The sequence below is a fragment of the Lepisma saccharinum genome, chromosome 13 (genome assembly GCF_977018435.1).
Source record: "Lepisma saccharinum chromosome 13, izLepSacc3.1, whole genome shotgun sequence".
NCBI classification, from domain to species: Eukaryota; Metazoa; Arthropoda; class Insecta; order Zygentoma; family Lepismatidae; genus Lepisma; species Lepisma saccharinum.
Genome location: NC_139241.1, coordinates 76,062,071 through 76,078,818, shown reverse-complemented (window position 1 = coordinate 76,078,818; position 16,748 = coordinate 76,062,071). Strand labels below are relative to the sequence as shown.

At 37.4% G+C, this 16,748-nt stretch overlaps 2 long non-coding RNA genes across 2 annotated transcripts; one reads left to right on the top strand and one right to left on the bottom strand.

The window, feature by feature from the left end:
* Positions 1-468: 468 nt before the first annotated feature.
* LOC145997061 (uncharacterized) lies at positions 469-4,757 on the top strand. The gene is made up of 3 exons (XR_014442861.1): positions 469-553; positions 2,723-2,888; positions 4,374-4,757. It is a non-coding gene; the product is annotated as an uncharacterized LOC145997061 (long non-coding RNA).
* On the bottom strand, positions 4,599-12,911 carry LOC145997060 (uncharacterized). Its single transcript, XR_014442860.1, has 3 exons — positions 12,840-12,911; positions 5,969-6,098; positions 4,599-4,743 (listed from the first exon to the last, which is right to left on the bottom strand). It is a non-coding gene; the product is annotated as an uncharacterized LOC145997060 (long non-coding RNA).
* Between the last annotated feature and the right edge of the window lie 3,837 nt (positions 12,912-16,748).

The following is a 16,748-nucleotide window of genomic DNA, read 5'->3' as shown; positions in this document are numbered from 1 at the left end:
ATACACACGGATCCACAGACCGTTACAGAAGATGCCTGTCACATTATACTTCAGAACTGTAATTTTAAATTCATAATTCCAAGAAGCGACTGCAACGCCTCCTCGCGGGATTTCGCAACAACTACGAAACTGTCCTGTTTGGGGAAAATAAGAGCTTTCAACATGGTCGTGCCTTTACGGTTTACAATCTTACTGTCAGTGATTTGGAAGAAAGAAGAGAAGTTACTTCACAATTTCAAACTAAAACTGGGCGTGTTCTCAAGAATCCTTGGATATTGCATTCACGTACCGAAAAACAATACGTGGGGAATAATGAATGATTGTTTAAAACCTTTTGCATACAGTTTCGAAGATCGAAAACTAAGTTCATGGTAGTTGAACACAGATATCTGTTTATAGGTCAGGGTTTGACAAAAATTGTGCAAGGGGAGAGTTTTCCATGTATTCTGAGATTCGTATATATATTGACGTTCAGGTACAGCACCTAACTTAAGATTTCGAAGATTTCAAACAACCGTTTGGATACGTTGAGCACAATATGGCTCTGAAACAGGTATGTGCTCATTGTGTTCACTACTTTAAATATTAATCTTAATTATATTTTTGTTTCCAGGAGTATCTTACGATTCTAAGTACGACGTGTAGTTTCGTTTTGTGATATTTTCGCAGTGAATATTGGGGGTAAGATTGACATAAATATATAAAGAGCGATCCATTGAAGTGTAGACCGATGCGTCAGTTTGCGCTTTCGGAAAGCGAGGCACTAGCGGTCGTTTGTCGGCATCGTAGAGTGTCCATGAAGCAAGCGCACAACAGTTTCCGTAATTATTTTTTAAAAGTGCTATACTTACCAGATTAATAAATGGAGGTGTTCAAGCTAGTCGCCTTCGATGCGCACACATCTCTGATACACCTTTATTACTAAGACACCCACTAACGTAAGTTTGCGAGGGGGGCTAGAAACCGGTTTTTACAGAGGTTCTGAAAGTAGACACGACACTGTGAAGTAATAGGGTGCTTGTTACTGTGCTTTTGCTAGTGTATTCAACCGCAATGTGAGTTATGGCTCAGCAAATGTTTTCTGCTAGATAGCGTGTATTTATTTATGATTCATGTGTGCTAACTCAATCGGCACGTGAAGTTCAAAGGCGATTTGAAACAAGATACCCGGGTGTAAAAGTTGCATAAACCACTCTTTAAACTAGTTACGGAAACTTGCGCCTTTGATTTCACGGACAGTATACAGTGCCGACATACGGCCGCGAGTGCCTCGCTTGCCGATAGCGCAAACACTGACGCGGCGGTCTACACTTCAATGGATCGCTCGGTATGTTTGTGTATAATATAGCTACGATCCATCTTGAGGAATTTTCGTGTGGGGAAGGTAACTTGTCTCCAAGTTGATATCGTAACTCAATTCTCAGGTTTAGTATTAAATTAGTGTTATTAATTTAAAATCAGTGATATTTGTTGTTTGGAAGGCTACAAGTTTTCATGTTAGGTGAGGAAAAGCGACTAGAAGCTTTAGGAAGGAGCTATGGGCCGACAATTCAGAAATTAAGCTATTTGAAAGAGTTAGTCAAAGAAGAGCAATGTTGGAAGTGATCAAGATAAGAAAAATAAATTGTCTGTATCACTGGCCTGCTAAAAGACGCACTGGAAAGAACTAGTTAACGGGAAAATGATCCGGGAGGAAGAAGTTATGGGATAATAGATGATATTAAATTAAGTAAATCGTACACTGACATGAAGCTTAAGGCGCAACATCGCAAAGCCTGGAGGTTGTTGTGAAAAATCCGAATTGGCAGAGAAGATTGAATGAAGAAAAATCAATAAATGTAAAGTTTAGAGACGTCGTGACTTCTATTGAAGCTTATAACACACTGTAAACGAAATATTAACTGAATAATATCAAGTAACTTTTTTGACACAATTATACTTACTCCTTCACTTGCTGTTTTTGTAACTCACTGGTTTTTCACATGTAGTTGTTAATTGTTAATATCATTTACTTTCAAGACTCTTTGCGCACATTATTATTTTTAAAAATGTGTTTCATTTCTTTAAGTTGCATTTGCTTACGTTATCCTTCCACAAGTGACTTCTCATACATATATGAACATTTTTATGGCCTGACGATACACATGAAGTAAGTTTTAAAAGAGGCGGACATTGTCAAAATAATCTGTCACTGCTAAGCACCAGTTATGTCACAATCAGTTTAAAGAAATAATGCAACGAGAATAATCAAATTTAGCACAAGCGAGAAATTATGTTTGTTAGAAATGTATCCTTTTCATTCAATAGGCTAATTGAAACTAACTTAGGTTTTGTAATACCAGTCATTCAATTGTGATGTAAGTTAATCTAGTGTTTTTCAATCTGTTGCAGCTACTTAAGATAAAAATGTAACATTTTAATCATGAGAACAGTAGAGTTTTCTTACATTTTCAAATAATTTAAACAGTTATTGTAGGCATGAATTAGGCAATCTAGTCAGTGATCTTGATAAATTTAATGTCTAATATGTTAAAAGAGAAACAACAGCTAATCAGAGTTGTGCAAGGGAAAGGATTGAATGACAGTTGTCACTGTGATTGATAAATCACGGTGATTAAATTGCTGTTATGATTGTTACTTTAACATCAACATTATGAATGACACATATTCCATTACCATGTGTAATTTACAGTTACTAACTCTAAATAAATTACAATTTCAGGCTCTTCTCTGTCTCCTGATTGGTGCTTTCATCGATCTAATTCTTGCTGCCCCAGTCAGAGGCGAAAGATATGCCGAAAGAAGCCAAGATTTGAAAACCCAAAGCTCATATGGGTTAGGTTATGGGCTGGGATATTATGGTGTACCTTTCGGCTATGGGTATGGAGGTGAGTTAAACTTATTTACCTTGTTTAGTTCGGTGTACACTCCTGTTCACATAAAGTGGCAAATTCATCAAATACTCAACCTTAAAAAGTGTGGCACACTTTGTATAAGCAGATATTATCTGTCACCTCTAAGTTTTTTAAAATTGTTTTCACCAAGTGTAATTCGTTTAAAGGAAAGATTAACAGGCTAGTGACGAGGAAAACTATGATTTGCAGGTTATACTGTGATTGCTGGGGGTCCCGATAGCGTAGTGGTAACGTCGTCGCCTTGTAATCAAGCGATCCCAGGTTCGATTCCTAATGGAGGCACATAGTGGTTCAGATCCCACTTTAAACTGTAGGTCCAGTCCCGATTATCCTATCTGCGCTTAGAGCAAAAACTCAAATTAAAAAATTTGGGTGCGTCAGCACTGAGGCTATTTTGCATCGTTCACGGGGTCCAGTCCTCACCTTGTTTACAGTGGCGTATGCTTAGTCTAAGACCTGGGCTATCTCAAATGACACCTGGTCCTAGGCTATGGAGGAAGGGAGAAGACTGGATTCATTCTTCACGTCTTCAAGGAAGCCACGTTGCCATCCCAACGGCAGTCAGTTTGCAAACTTCTAAGAATTCAGGTTGCCAACTTCTAAGAATTCAGGTAGCCAACTTCTAAGAATTCAGGTAGCCAACTTCTAAGAATTCAGGTTGCCAACTTCTAAGAATTCAGGTTGCCAACTTCTAAGAATTCAGGTTGCCAACTTCTAAGAATTCAGGTAGCCAACTCCTAAGAATTTAGGTTGCCAACTTCTAACAATTCAGGTTGCCAACTCCTAAGAATTCAGGTTGCCAACTCTTAAGAATTCAGGTTGCCAACTCTTAAGAATTCAGGGTGCCAACTTCAGAATCGCCATTATCTTCTTTTTCAAATCAGCTTAATTCACACAGTTTCTAAGAGATGTCTCTTCAGTATTTTACTTTGTAGGCTTCACGCTTCGCAGATAGCCTAGCTAGCCTGGAATATACGCTCCTGCTTGTTTAAAATATTACTAATAACACAACTGTAAGAATAAAATATTATGACTTCAGTTAAAATCTGAGGCTGTAATGGGGCACTCAGCACAAACAACGATAAAACACAGGAGACACACACACACACACACACACACACACACACACACACACACACACACACACACACAGTCCTATAAGGATTATACTGGCCGTAGGTCCAGGCGCCAGAGCCTCGCTAGTCTGCTAAATACAGTCCAGGGTGTATTACGTGGAAGTGAGGTCGACAACTGGGTGTACAGTGAAAGGAACACCCCCTTAGACCCCGATTAATACTTGAGAATCACTGTTATTTTCTAGCAGTGATTTCTGTGTTAATCATTTTAAATGACGTCATGGAAATATGACTGCCATTGCATGTATTATTTTCCTAGCTTAGTATTTATTTGTTTCATGTAATACATTAATAATAAAAATACATATTAATTTCTCTATAGGCTATCCTTATGGTGGATACTGGCCATACCACTCAGGTTTCCACTATGGATTCCACGGCGGATTTCCATATTATGGATGAAACCACCACGTCATCCAACAATGGACAAATTAAAACCTCTGTAAAGAATGTACACAATTGGAAGTAAATTCATTCAATATAGTGCAGTAATTATGTTGTGTGAATATGCTGTGAAATACAATTATAAGTGTTATTATGTCTTTATTCTTTCCAAAATGGCTACAATATGTACATTCATCTTATGTTACAATTTCCAAGGTAATATATTTAGCCATAAAATCCAAAGGGCCCGTAGCCAAAATGATATGGAATTGGGCCGTATGCTCCGTAGCCAATAAATCCAGGATGTGCTGTAATTAATAAATAAAACAAATAAATAGGAAAGAGAATATCAAGTCTATAAAACCTCTCAAACTATGACTTTCTTTCCACTGATTAATTCATATGAATCGATTCTTTCCCACGAGTCATTTCAAGGAGATATGCGAATCGATTCTGCTGGAAGACTCATTCAGATGAATGATACAAATCTACTGATCCCTTTCAATGACTCGTTCAAAGGAATCATATGAATCGAATATTTTGAACCGTTCGTTCACATGAACAACTCATTCAAAATAATCATGCAATCGAATTATATGAATAAATTGAACAACGCATCCAACCGAATCATATGAAAAGATTCATTTCAACGGGTCGTCTTAACGAATTACACGATTTTTTAAACCTTTGAGCGATTTATTCAAAAGAATCAAATGAACCGATTCTCTCGAACGAGTCGGTTAAATGAATCACGAAAATAGATTAAATTTCAACAGTTCCTTAAAAGTGACCTCTCAAAGGCTCCACCACGGAATGTTAGAACTGTAGATCGTTCAGTCCAAACTAGTGCAGTCAAGCGAGATATACAAATAATGTGGTAATCAAATCAAACTATCGCGTGTTTGAATGCATCGGTTATTTCGTAGAACTAGAACTGAGTAGCTAATATTTCCGGAGAACGGCTTTTTTAAATGTAAGTATGTGACGCTCATTGGGTACATTCTGGTAGTTATTTTAGAATAAAGCTACATAAATTATTGATAAGTATCACATAAGTATCATAATATACATAAAAATTAATAAGCAACTATGTTACGTGCAATTATCTTTATCAAATTGAATGCGTAATTCTAAAAGGGTGGCACATAGAAGACATGGAAAAGTATTCATAATGCTGCAATATACTATAAACCTTTTTCAGCTTTAGATTATATTAGACTAATGACTCCATAAGAAAGTTTTTAAAAATGTCAATATGGATCCAAAATTTATCTTTCTGAGTAACACTATTAAAGTTTCAAGAGAAAGAATATTTACAGAATTGTTTCTTGAAAAACAGCGTATAGTTCCAGAAAACCAATTGAGATTGTTTTCAGATAGAGATTTCTAGATTGTGGTGCCATCTGTTAACAAGATTGAAACCTAGCTTCATATTTTCAGTAATGAGACGCTTTTGGCGCCAAACAATGCTTGTTTGAGTACTTAATAACTAAAAAAGTTTCTGCATGGTGTAAATAGTAGTAGCACACATACCAATACCAAATGGAAAACCATAATATCCATAGCCAAGTCCAAAGGTGTTAGAAGTCTTCAAGGTTTCTTCCTTCTGTGCAAATACGATTGCAGTGATGGCGCATAGCACCAGAGCAGCCAGAAACAAAATCTAGATAAAAATAAAATAAAAAAATAAACGTTAAGGATAATTAATGAACAACAGTACCGTAGTGGCCAACGCTACTGTTTCGTAATCAATGTGTCCCGGGTTCCATGCCCTGTGGAGTGATTGTAAAATTCAAATCCAGTCCCGATTACTCTATCTAAATACAGACGATGGAAGCATATTTTTCATATTTATTAAATATTCTGAACACTATTTCGACTGTAGTAATAGGTTTTCACAAGATTTAATCGTATTGAAGAGTTTCAATAATTCTACATGCATAACCCTACTTTGATGATTGAAAGTAGAATATAATTTCACTTAAACCAAGGTTGCACATGCAAGGTAGGTTCATAAGGCACATTATGCTTTTGCGAATACTATTATATGACGTAGCGTGGCAACACGAATCGGAATTCCTGCAGTGTCTTTTACATTTCCTGCCTTCCAGAAATAATTTAGAATAAATTAATTTATAAAGTATAAATTGTCTCATATGGAGGGGGATATATTGCATTAGGCATTTACGATGTTACTAATTTATCCGTATATATGCAACGAGACAACGATACAAATAATTCATAGGTGGCGCTGTCGGGAATATTTCAGTTTTTCGAAATTTTTGCAAATACACCGAATTCTAATTTCTCTCATTGCCTGTCCCTGGAGGCGAACCAGGATAACTTATAAAGGTGTTGAGGTATTGATAATACTTTTAAATACAATTACGAATATGAAATTGGATCAAATTAATTCTTTCCACATTTTAAGAGAATTGAGTCCAAAAAGTTTTCGATTCCTTAAATCTATATCTTTCGGGTATATATATTTCATTGTTTCTGTCCCTGTAATAACAAAATAGCAATTTTCGTAGAATATAACAATTATTGCTAAGTGTTAATGATCTTTCCAATATCATTGCAAGTTCAGAGCTATCACTTTGTGCATTATGCTACTAACAGTGTTTGTACCGACGTTAATGGCAATCAAGGACATCGTTTGGAAATTTAAGTGAAAAATGCAGGTTGGACCAGGACTCGAAACGAGTAACGCTGACATATCGTGCCAGCCTGACTTCGTCTGATTTTTGATGTCGATGTTCAACATGTGTGGAACTGATCTCGTTGCTGTAGCGCTGATAGACAATTCCTCACAGCTAAACGAGCGATAGCGAAAAAGTTTTTTTGTGGCCGTATTCTTTTCGCTACCAAGAACATTCGCAATACAATTGTGATCGTTAGCTACCTAGCTACTTCTCGTGCCAAGGTCAGGTCAGAGAGTTGCTTATCAGTAGGGAGCGGAAGTTGATGAAATGTTATTTTTTTTTTTTCTGACATCTCGGACACGATGCCCATTAAATATACACAATATTACACTTCGTCTAGAACCCAAAAAAGGTAATTTTAAAGTGCTTTTTTTTTTTGCATTTTTTTGCCAATTTTCAGGTTTTAGGTCATTTTCCCCGATTTTCGCAATATTCGGTGTATTGTTTCGTCATATTTTGTCACTTCTTTCATTTTGGTAATATTCTGGAGTCTTTTCACCAAGGTGAACATAGGCCTATATATGTATCTCGCAGGATTTATTTTTCTTTACAGTGCGACATAAACACACCACACTACATCACCAGGCAAAGATGTGGGAAATTAACGCATTTTACACCAATTCATTCATTCATCTATGACTTTTTCATAAAATTGTTTTAAAATTATTCGGTTGTTTCCATTGGAAATCCTCGTTGCATATTTTAATTGAATGTGCATGTGGTATCATTTGGTGCATTTTTTTAAAGCAATATTGAATTTTGTTTAATTTCCGTTTTATTTCAATTTTTAACCTGAAACTAACAAATTTGATGGTAATGTTTTGCATTCTGTACGTAATTTTTTCCCATTTTTTAGGACATTCTAGGTCATATAGCTACCTATATTTTTTAGGTCATCAACTTCCGCTACCTACTTATCAATTATCACGCAGCTGTGCAACATAGTCAGATGGCCTAAGCCTGACGCACGGTACAACAGCCAGATAGCTATGCAGCGAAAGTGCTTCCATGATACTGGACACAAATCCTTTGACCTTGTCCATGAACATGTGAGCTACACCGAAGAACTATGCTTATCTTTCAGCATCAATTGTAGAACGTGTTTGTCGGCTGAGAACAGGAAGCACCATACAAAACCTGCAAGTGAACAACGTGAACTTGACCTAAATACGCAACTGACGAAAGTAGAGCAACAAACTCCCAACAAGGTGGGGAAGATGGTGTGATAAATTGATTGATTGATTTGCTTTATTTTACTTCGCTTTTTGTGCCACCTTTTGGCTAACGCAAAGATGGGGATGAGTGATGAAATTGATGAATGGACACTCACAAACATCAATGTCCAGGCCGGGATTCGAACCCGGGACCCCTGGCGTCGTAGCGCGCTGTGCTAACCACTCCCGCGTGGTGTGGTAATATATTAAGGCAAAGCATTCAACAAATGTAGCTCAATCCTTACGGTATATTTTAGTTAATGATAAGTACGATGCAAAGCATTCAACAAATGTAGCTCAATCCTTACGGTATATTTTAGTTAATGATAAGTACGATGCAAAGCATTCAACAAATGTAGCTCAATCCTTACGGTATATTTTAGTTAATGATAAGTACGATGCAAAGCATTCAACAAATGTAGCTCAATCCTTACGGTATATTTTAGTTAATGATAAGTACGATACAAAAGGTAAAATATATAGATCGGGCAATTTAGTAACACGTGTTTATGTGGTATATGTAATAAATTGGGGCCGGGACATTATGTCCTATAAAACTGTAAGATATGTATGTAATTATGTCATAAAAATGCAGAAATATTCCCAGTAAAGCCAAAAATATGCACAACACTACCGTAACGCAATGCTAATACTGCGTTGGAATCGAACTAGAGAGCTTGAGATTTTATTGGGTAGTGTAGTTATTCATCATTCATCTTTCAGATGGTAATCACTCGCTTGGCTTAAATGTGATATATGCAAGAGGTTGCATTTAAAGGAATGGCAATAGAATTAACTTAAGTTAGATGTGGGTTTTGTACTCTCCATGTCTGAACCGATATGGATTTATCTAGATGAAGGTTATTTCCACACTTATCCTCTCAATTGTCACATATCTGACCTCTCAGTCAGAATTCACTCTGTTCATCCACCACTTCCGTTCTCTCTCGTACCCTCGCCAACCGTCCTCGCTCCCTCACGATTCCAACGCTCATTCCACATACGCCTCTCAAGTCAATAACCTAACCTTTGCCTCATTACTTATTCCTTTCTCTATTTCCTGCTATGCTAAGAATGACAGAGAATGTTTGTCCCTTCTTACCCAATACCTTCGTATTTTACTTTGGGTACGATACGTTACTTTCGAATTTCTTACCGTAACAGATTCCTTTACAGGAGGCTATCTATTCACTCGCACTGCTACACACTGATACGTGCCTGGCTCAAGCAACAAGTGATCTTGAAACTCCCGTACTCGATTGCCGATATAGTAGGGGCTGTAATGTACCGAATGTTAATCTTACATTTGTGAGAAGCGAAAAAAATGTAAATAAATTAGAAAACTTGAAACTTGCTTACTCCCACCCAGAAATTCTCGTTCCCACACAACTATGACGGAGACCTTTTTCCCTCAATAATGTTAGCACAGCTATCAATTGTCGCCGGTAAATAAAAATGGGGTATTATTGTTCTGTATTAGTTGGGCAGGAAAAACGGCATCTGATATTACAGTAAAACCTCGTTAATCCGGACTAATGGGGGGATAAGTTGACCGGTTTAACGAAAGTCCGGATTAACTGAAATAACCTCAAAGAACCTAGAAAATACATTAAAACTCCGTTTATAGCAACAAAACACGTGTATTATGGTGTATTTAAAGGGCATAGGCCTAAATACACTATACAGCACAAAGTCTGCGTGAAACAGAATTTAATCAGTGGTTGACTGCCCTTTCTTTGGGAAGTTCTCTTCTTGACTTCTAGCCACATTTAAAACCTTGCATTCTGCTTTTCTTTACCTCTTCCTGTACGGATTAAGCGGTCCGGTTTATCGGGGTCCGGATTAACGAGGTTTTACTGTAATTTCTTCATCTGTAATTTTCTTATCCTGCCATCGATAATATAAACTATCCGTTGCGCTAAAGGTACGACGACAAAATTATAAAATAACCGATTATATGCAAGACAATTACGAAACTATACAGAAATATGTCGGTAACGCGTCTGACTATCATGCTAAATGTCCCGGGTTCGATCCCAGGCCGGTTCAAATCCGGGAACTTTTCTAACGATGGAAGCGGCCCCAGCGTCGAATAACATGGGTACCTGGGGGAAACCCTGGGGGGTAAAGGCGGTCAGGGGCGTGGTGCTGATCACATCACCCCCACTCACGACCGGATCAAGAAAGTGTGGGGCGTTACCCCCCCCGCACCCCCTATACGCCTTAGGGCCTCCCCGATGGCGCAGTGGTAGCGTCGTCGCCTTGTAATCAAGGGGTCCCGGGTTCGATACCCGGTGGAGGCACATAGTGGTTCGGATTCCACTTTAAACTGTAGGTCCAGTCCCGATTAGCCTTACTGTGCATAAAGTGGACTTAAAACACCAAATCAAACCAAATCAAACCCCTATACGCCTTCACGGCGTGGTGCTATGCACAGGGGAGCACTTTACTTTTCCTTACAGAAATATGTCTTATTACGAGAAAATTGAAGAAATGTGTTGTAAAAACGCGAAATTGGTAAAATATGTCAAAATATGCCTTATCAATTTCAGGGTTGTTAAGGCCCAGGAATTTTAAATGAATTCAATTCCGGTCCAGGAGAGAAAATCAGCAAGCGTAAACGGGTTCTGGACCATAAAGAACCTTTTTATCTGTAAAGTATTTCAATTCGGTCCAGGAACATTTTTTTGTGGATCAATTTAAATTCGGTCCAGGAACCTTTTTCCAATGAAACAATACGCAAATTGGACCGAATTTAAATTGTGCGAGAGAAAATTTCGGTCCAGCAGCGAAACCCAATAGAACCCATTAGAATTTATGGGACCTTTCACAACCCTGCATAGAATAGCTACACGCAAGCAATTAAGAATGATAACATGTTAAGTAGTATACGCTGCACTACATCATACACAGTTGTCATTCTCAGAATTTAAGTACTACCATAAGAAACAAAATAACAAGCAGTGAACCACACTACGACGACAGGGGTGCCGGATTCGAATCCAGGCCGTGGCATGGGTGTCTTTGTGAGCGTCCCTTCATCAGTTTCATCATATCATCACTCATCCTCGCAATTAGTCAAAAGTCTAGTAGTATAATAATAACAGAGCTTTTGTCTATTAGCTTCAAAGCATAATATTCATCTGAGATTGAGTCCTGAAAACTTAATATAAGCCTTTAAAGCCATAATAATTACCCGAGTTTATGTTCTCTGAATTTGACACAAACTTTAAAACTTACAATAATTACCCGAAGTTATGTTCTCTGAATTGAACACAAACTTTAAAACTTATAATAATTACCCGAGGTTATGTTCTCTGAATTTGACACAAACTTTAAAACTTATAATAATTACCCGAGGTTATGTTCTCTGAATTTAACACAAACTTTAAAACTTATAATAATTACCCGAGGTTATGTTCTCTGAATTTGACACAAACTTTAAAACTTATAATAATTACCCGAGGTTATGTTCTCTGAATTTAACACAAACTTTAAAACTTATAATAATTACCCGAGGTTATGTTCTCTGAATTTGACACAAACTTTAAAACTTATAATAATTACCCGAGGTTATGTTCTCTGAATTTAACACAAACTTTAAAACTTATAATAATTACCCGAGGTTATGTTCTCTGAATTTGACACAAACTTTAAAACTTATAATAATTACCCGAGGTTATGTTCTCTGAATTTAACACAAACTTTAAAACTTATAATAATTACCCGAGGTTATGTTCTCTGAATTTGACACAAACTTTAAAACTTATAATAATTACCCGAGGTTATGTTCTCTGAATTTAACACAAACTTTAAAACTTATAATAATTACCCGAGGTTATGTTCTCTGAATTTGACACAAACTTTAAAACTTATAATAATTACCCGAGGTTATGTTCTCTGAATTTAACACAAACTTTAAAACTTATAATAATTACCCGAGGTTATGTTCTCTGAATTTAACACAAACTTTAAAACTTATAATAATTACCTGAGTTTGTGAAAACATAATAATCACGTCAGTTCGGCGGGAACTTATAATAATCTCCCAAGTCTGAATGTTTAAATAGTTAACATAGCTTCAGCACTCATCATAATTACTAGAGCTTCGGTCTGCTGCACTTGACATGAACTTCCAAACTAATAATAATTACCTGAATTTATTTTCTCTGAATTTAACACGAACTTCAAAACTAATAATAATTACCTGAGTTTAACGTGATTATTATGTCCCGAGTTCGATACCCCGTGGAGGCACATAGTGGTTCGGATCCCACTTTAAACTGTAAGTCCAGTCCCGATTAGCCTTACTGTACATAAAGTTGACTTACAACATCAAATCAACCAACCATGATACTCCCTTGCACTAAACGTGAACTTGTAACCGACGAAAGTATTAAGCAGAACTGCACACATGTACGTAGCTATTAAGAGGTTTAACTGATTCCCACATATCCTGTATGGATACCCCACACATGCACCTACCTTCATGGTGTATTCCGAGCACGTAAGTGTGTGAGACACGAATAATACCGGAAGTGCAAAGCAGCACCACATTCCAAAGGTTTATATACCGCAGGTAAGGCAAACCTTGGCAAGAATACTTAAAAAGCAATAAATCGTTGCAACTCAAGGATTGTTCTTAAGATTTCCGTCTCCACAAGAATCTCACCTAACAAGGATGTTTCACATATTAATCCCCAAATAAAGCACAATTATAGGAGCATCATGTAAGACCTGGAAGTAGAGTTACAGGAGGAATGCATGGATAATTATCATTCTTCTTCCTGTAACGGTACAAGTAATTATTCTTTTGCTTAAACGCAATTGTTCAATTTTTAAAATTTTCACGATTTTTATGTATTTTTAAATGTTTCGTCTGAGAATCTTATCTTGTCCTTGTAGGAAGTGCTTTAATTTCGTATTTAGTTTGGATTTCCAACAAAATTATGCTTACGTGACGCTTAGAAGTTTCAAGGAAAGGTACGATCTATACCGTGTACCAGCTAACTGTAGACCAGGCGAACGAGAACAAGTCTCTGCGCAAGTAGTGACGCACGACGGCTCCACCAATGAACAGTGAGAGAAACGGGATTGCGTAATGCGCGACGGGAGTTACCCGATTTCCTTGCTTCGCTCTGCAGTGTTGCAAACTTGCGAAAGCCACAATACCGTACGCACATGGCAAGCGGGTCGTATTTTTGTCTCCAGGTCCACGCTTAGTTTAAGAATTTCTTAGGGAAATATTAGGGATAAACAAATAGAAAGTGCAATTTTTTATTGCATTTAGCGTAAGTGCGGGGCGTTACCCCCACACCCCCTATACGCCTTCATGACGTGGTGCTATGCACAGGGGAGCACTTTACTTTACTTTTACTTTACTAAGGTCTGAACCGTACGTCCGTGCATGTACAGTCAGGACCGCACGGTTGGCAACACTGCGCTTTCACCACTCGCGGTCCTGCTCTACAGTTAGCCGGGACAAGGTATAGTACTGGCATGTGAAACACTAATTGAGGACTAAAAGTGGAAAACGTTGTAAGTGCCAAAAACGAACGTGTTGGGAAATCGCATCGTTCAGCACATCAGTCCGTAAGAACGTGCACACTAGTGACCTCTTTACACGCCCTTTGAACTACTCAGAGGGCTACCAGCCACATTTCACGTTTACCACATTATCAAGCATGGCACATTTCACAGTTTAACGTGGAAAACGGTGTTTGAATTATTGTGGCACTTACAACGTTTAACAATTTTAGTCTTCAATTAATTCTCAGTCTCCACACCAGAATTTCCGCAACAGTCTAAGACAATAATAATACACAAGAATCAGTGGCGTGCGGTACTAGATCAGACTGGGGAACAGGTGACCTGCACTTGCCCCCTCCCCTCCCATACCCGTCGTAATATAATACAGTAGACCAAGTAAAATTCAACCCTTATTGAAATGAACTAAATACATTGGCCCCAAGGCCAATGGCGCATCGCCTCCAAATCATATAATTTGTGACCTTAAACCATATCGTAATCCCCACAACGTATTTAATTACGACAGCGTGTCTACTGAAAGTAACTTCTTTCTTAGCTTTACTTGATCTGTATTCAATTCTCTGGCCTTCATACACCCGAAGGCGTTGCCCATGTCCCTATTAAAGGCAACAGTGTCGACGTCATAGAGCAAGAGTGGTGGGAGACACTCCCCCTTCCCGAGGGGCGACCTGAATGCCCCCTAGCGAACAAGAAGAACACTAGGTACACTGACCAGCAATAAAAAAGGGACACCTAGATCCCGAAATACTCTCTTCCCTACAAGGTGTTAAGCGTGTTGCCTAACTATACGTGCATAAATGGATTTTACAGCAAATTTACAACAGCAACTTCTACCACCGCCGTGGAGGTAGGCAACACACATAACGCCTTCAGGATATATGGTAAAGTCTTGCAGTACCGACCACCTTAAGTATTTTCATTATAACTCTTGTTAAAGTGATAGAACTGTGAATTTCAAAGCAATTTTCTATTCTTCCAGAATTCCTGTGCTATAAAAAAGATATTATATGTTTTATATTTACTTATAAATAGCTACATGTTGAGAAAAATAAAAATGTATTATTGTCGACAGACTGAAAAATGTCGTCCAGTACCGACCATCAAATATTAATGACAGTGAAATACAAAACAATTATTAAAATCAATAAAACAAGCAACCTTTTACATTATTATGTCTGTCCAATTATAATAACTATATTTTGTAATACTGTGATATGCAATAACTATATATTTGTACACCAAAAGCAGACGCAGCATGTCGTTGTGGCACACGCTTGGAAAGTACTTCATCTACAGCCGCCTTCATATCTGCTTCTGCCCATTTTTCTTTTCTCCTCTCCTTCGGTGTTCCTCTGTAGTGATAAAAAAAGGATCTGACCACTATCTTCAAATTAGACCACATTTTCTTCTATAGTTAATATTGGTCGGTACTGGACGACACACTTGTTGTTACCTTGCAGGTGGTAGCACACTATGTAGTAAATATATTACATAACTTTTACCATAAACATTAACCTAACACATGTACCTTTCACAGGCATTGCAAAACACATGATGGACTTACCTTAGAAAGAACCAATGGTGTCCTAAAGGTAACTTTTCTCACTCAAAGTATCGTGAAACTTATTCAACGCATCGCATTTTCCTCACTACTGAACAAAAGACATCGCGCCCGAACTATGTGAGGTATGACTACAGGATCCCTCCACCTGTCACTGTAGTACCCTGCCATAGATCAGCGGAAGTGAGAACTGTAAGCCGGTCGGTACTGTAAGACGGTCGGTATTGTAAGACTTTCCCTTAGGTGTACCATTTTTATTGCCTGCGATGTACATGGTATACGACACATTTGTGGGCTGCCTCAATTGCATTCTTTTGCAGAACATGGAAGGAGGAGCCCCTCAACAATTTATGCTATTTTTGCATTATATTTTAACGATGGTCACAAAATCCGGATAACGGATATCAGAATTTCAAATTATCCGATATCCGTTTCGGATATAACATAATTCGGATAATCCGAATGTACGGGTAATTCGGATATCATAATATTTTAAATCCATGTAGAAAATTATCCGATATCCGAATTAATTTTTATCGCGATTTGATCATCCCAATTATATATATATATATATATATATATATATATTATATTTATATTCTTTAATCAGCATTTTTGTACAAGGTGGAAACCTATTCACTTCTTCAAACAGAAGGCAAAGCGTAGGTCAACTGACGATAGAGAGAAATATGGTATATAGAAATGAATGAATTACCTGTTATATTAACAAAGGGGAGTGTACGCAGATAGTAGAAGCATAAGTTAAAATATATTTACGCGGGGGATTATGAAATATTAGAAGCTAGGAGCAAAATAAACTAATTTGGAGAAGAATTTGAAGAAATTTTGTAAATGATATGAAAGTAACGAATTACAACGTGTGGCTCCTGACTCTCAAAATAAACGTAACCAGAAAATGTGCAGAGCAAATATAAAACTAACAGTGCCATCTCGTGACAATAATGACTACTTCAACAGATATGTTAACCAATAAAACTGATAGATGGCATTGTTTTACATTGTATACTTAGAAACCAAGTTCAAATTTTCAAATTGCGCAGGATACGAATGTGCACTTACAAATGCGTTTGTAATTTCCGTTAGATTGTAATTTTCAATTTCAGAAACAGTAGTATCTCCATAAAGAAGAAAAATCCTTTTACTATTCTGTATAGAAATGTTTCACATTGATTGCACTTGTTCGTAATCAAATGTTCTTTTTTATTTTATTATGCGTACTGAAAGGAGAATGAAGAAATGGGGGATATTTTAAATTAATTAAA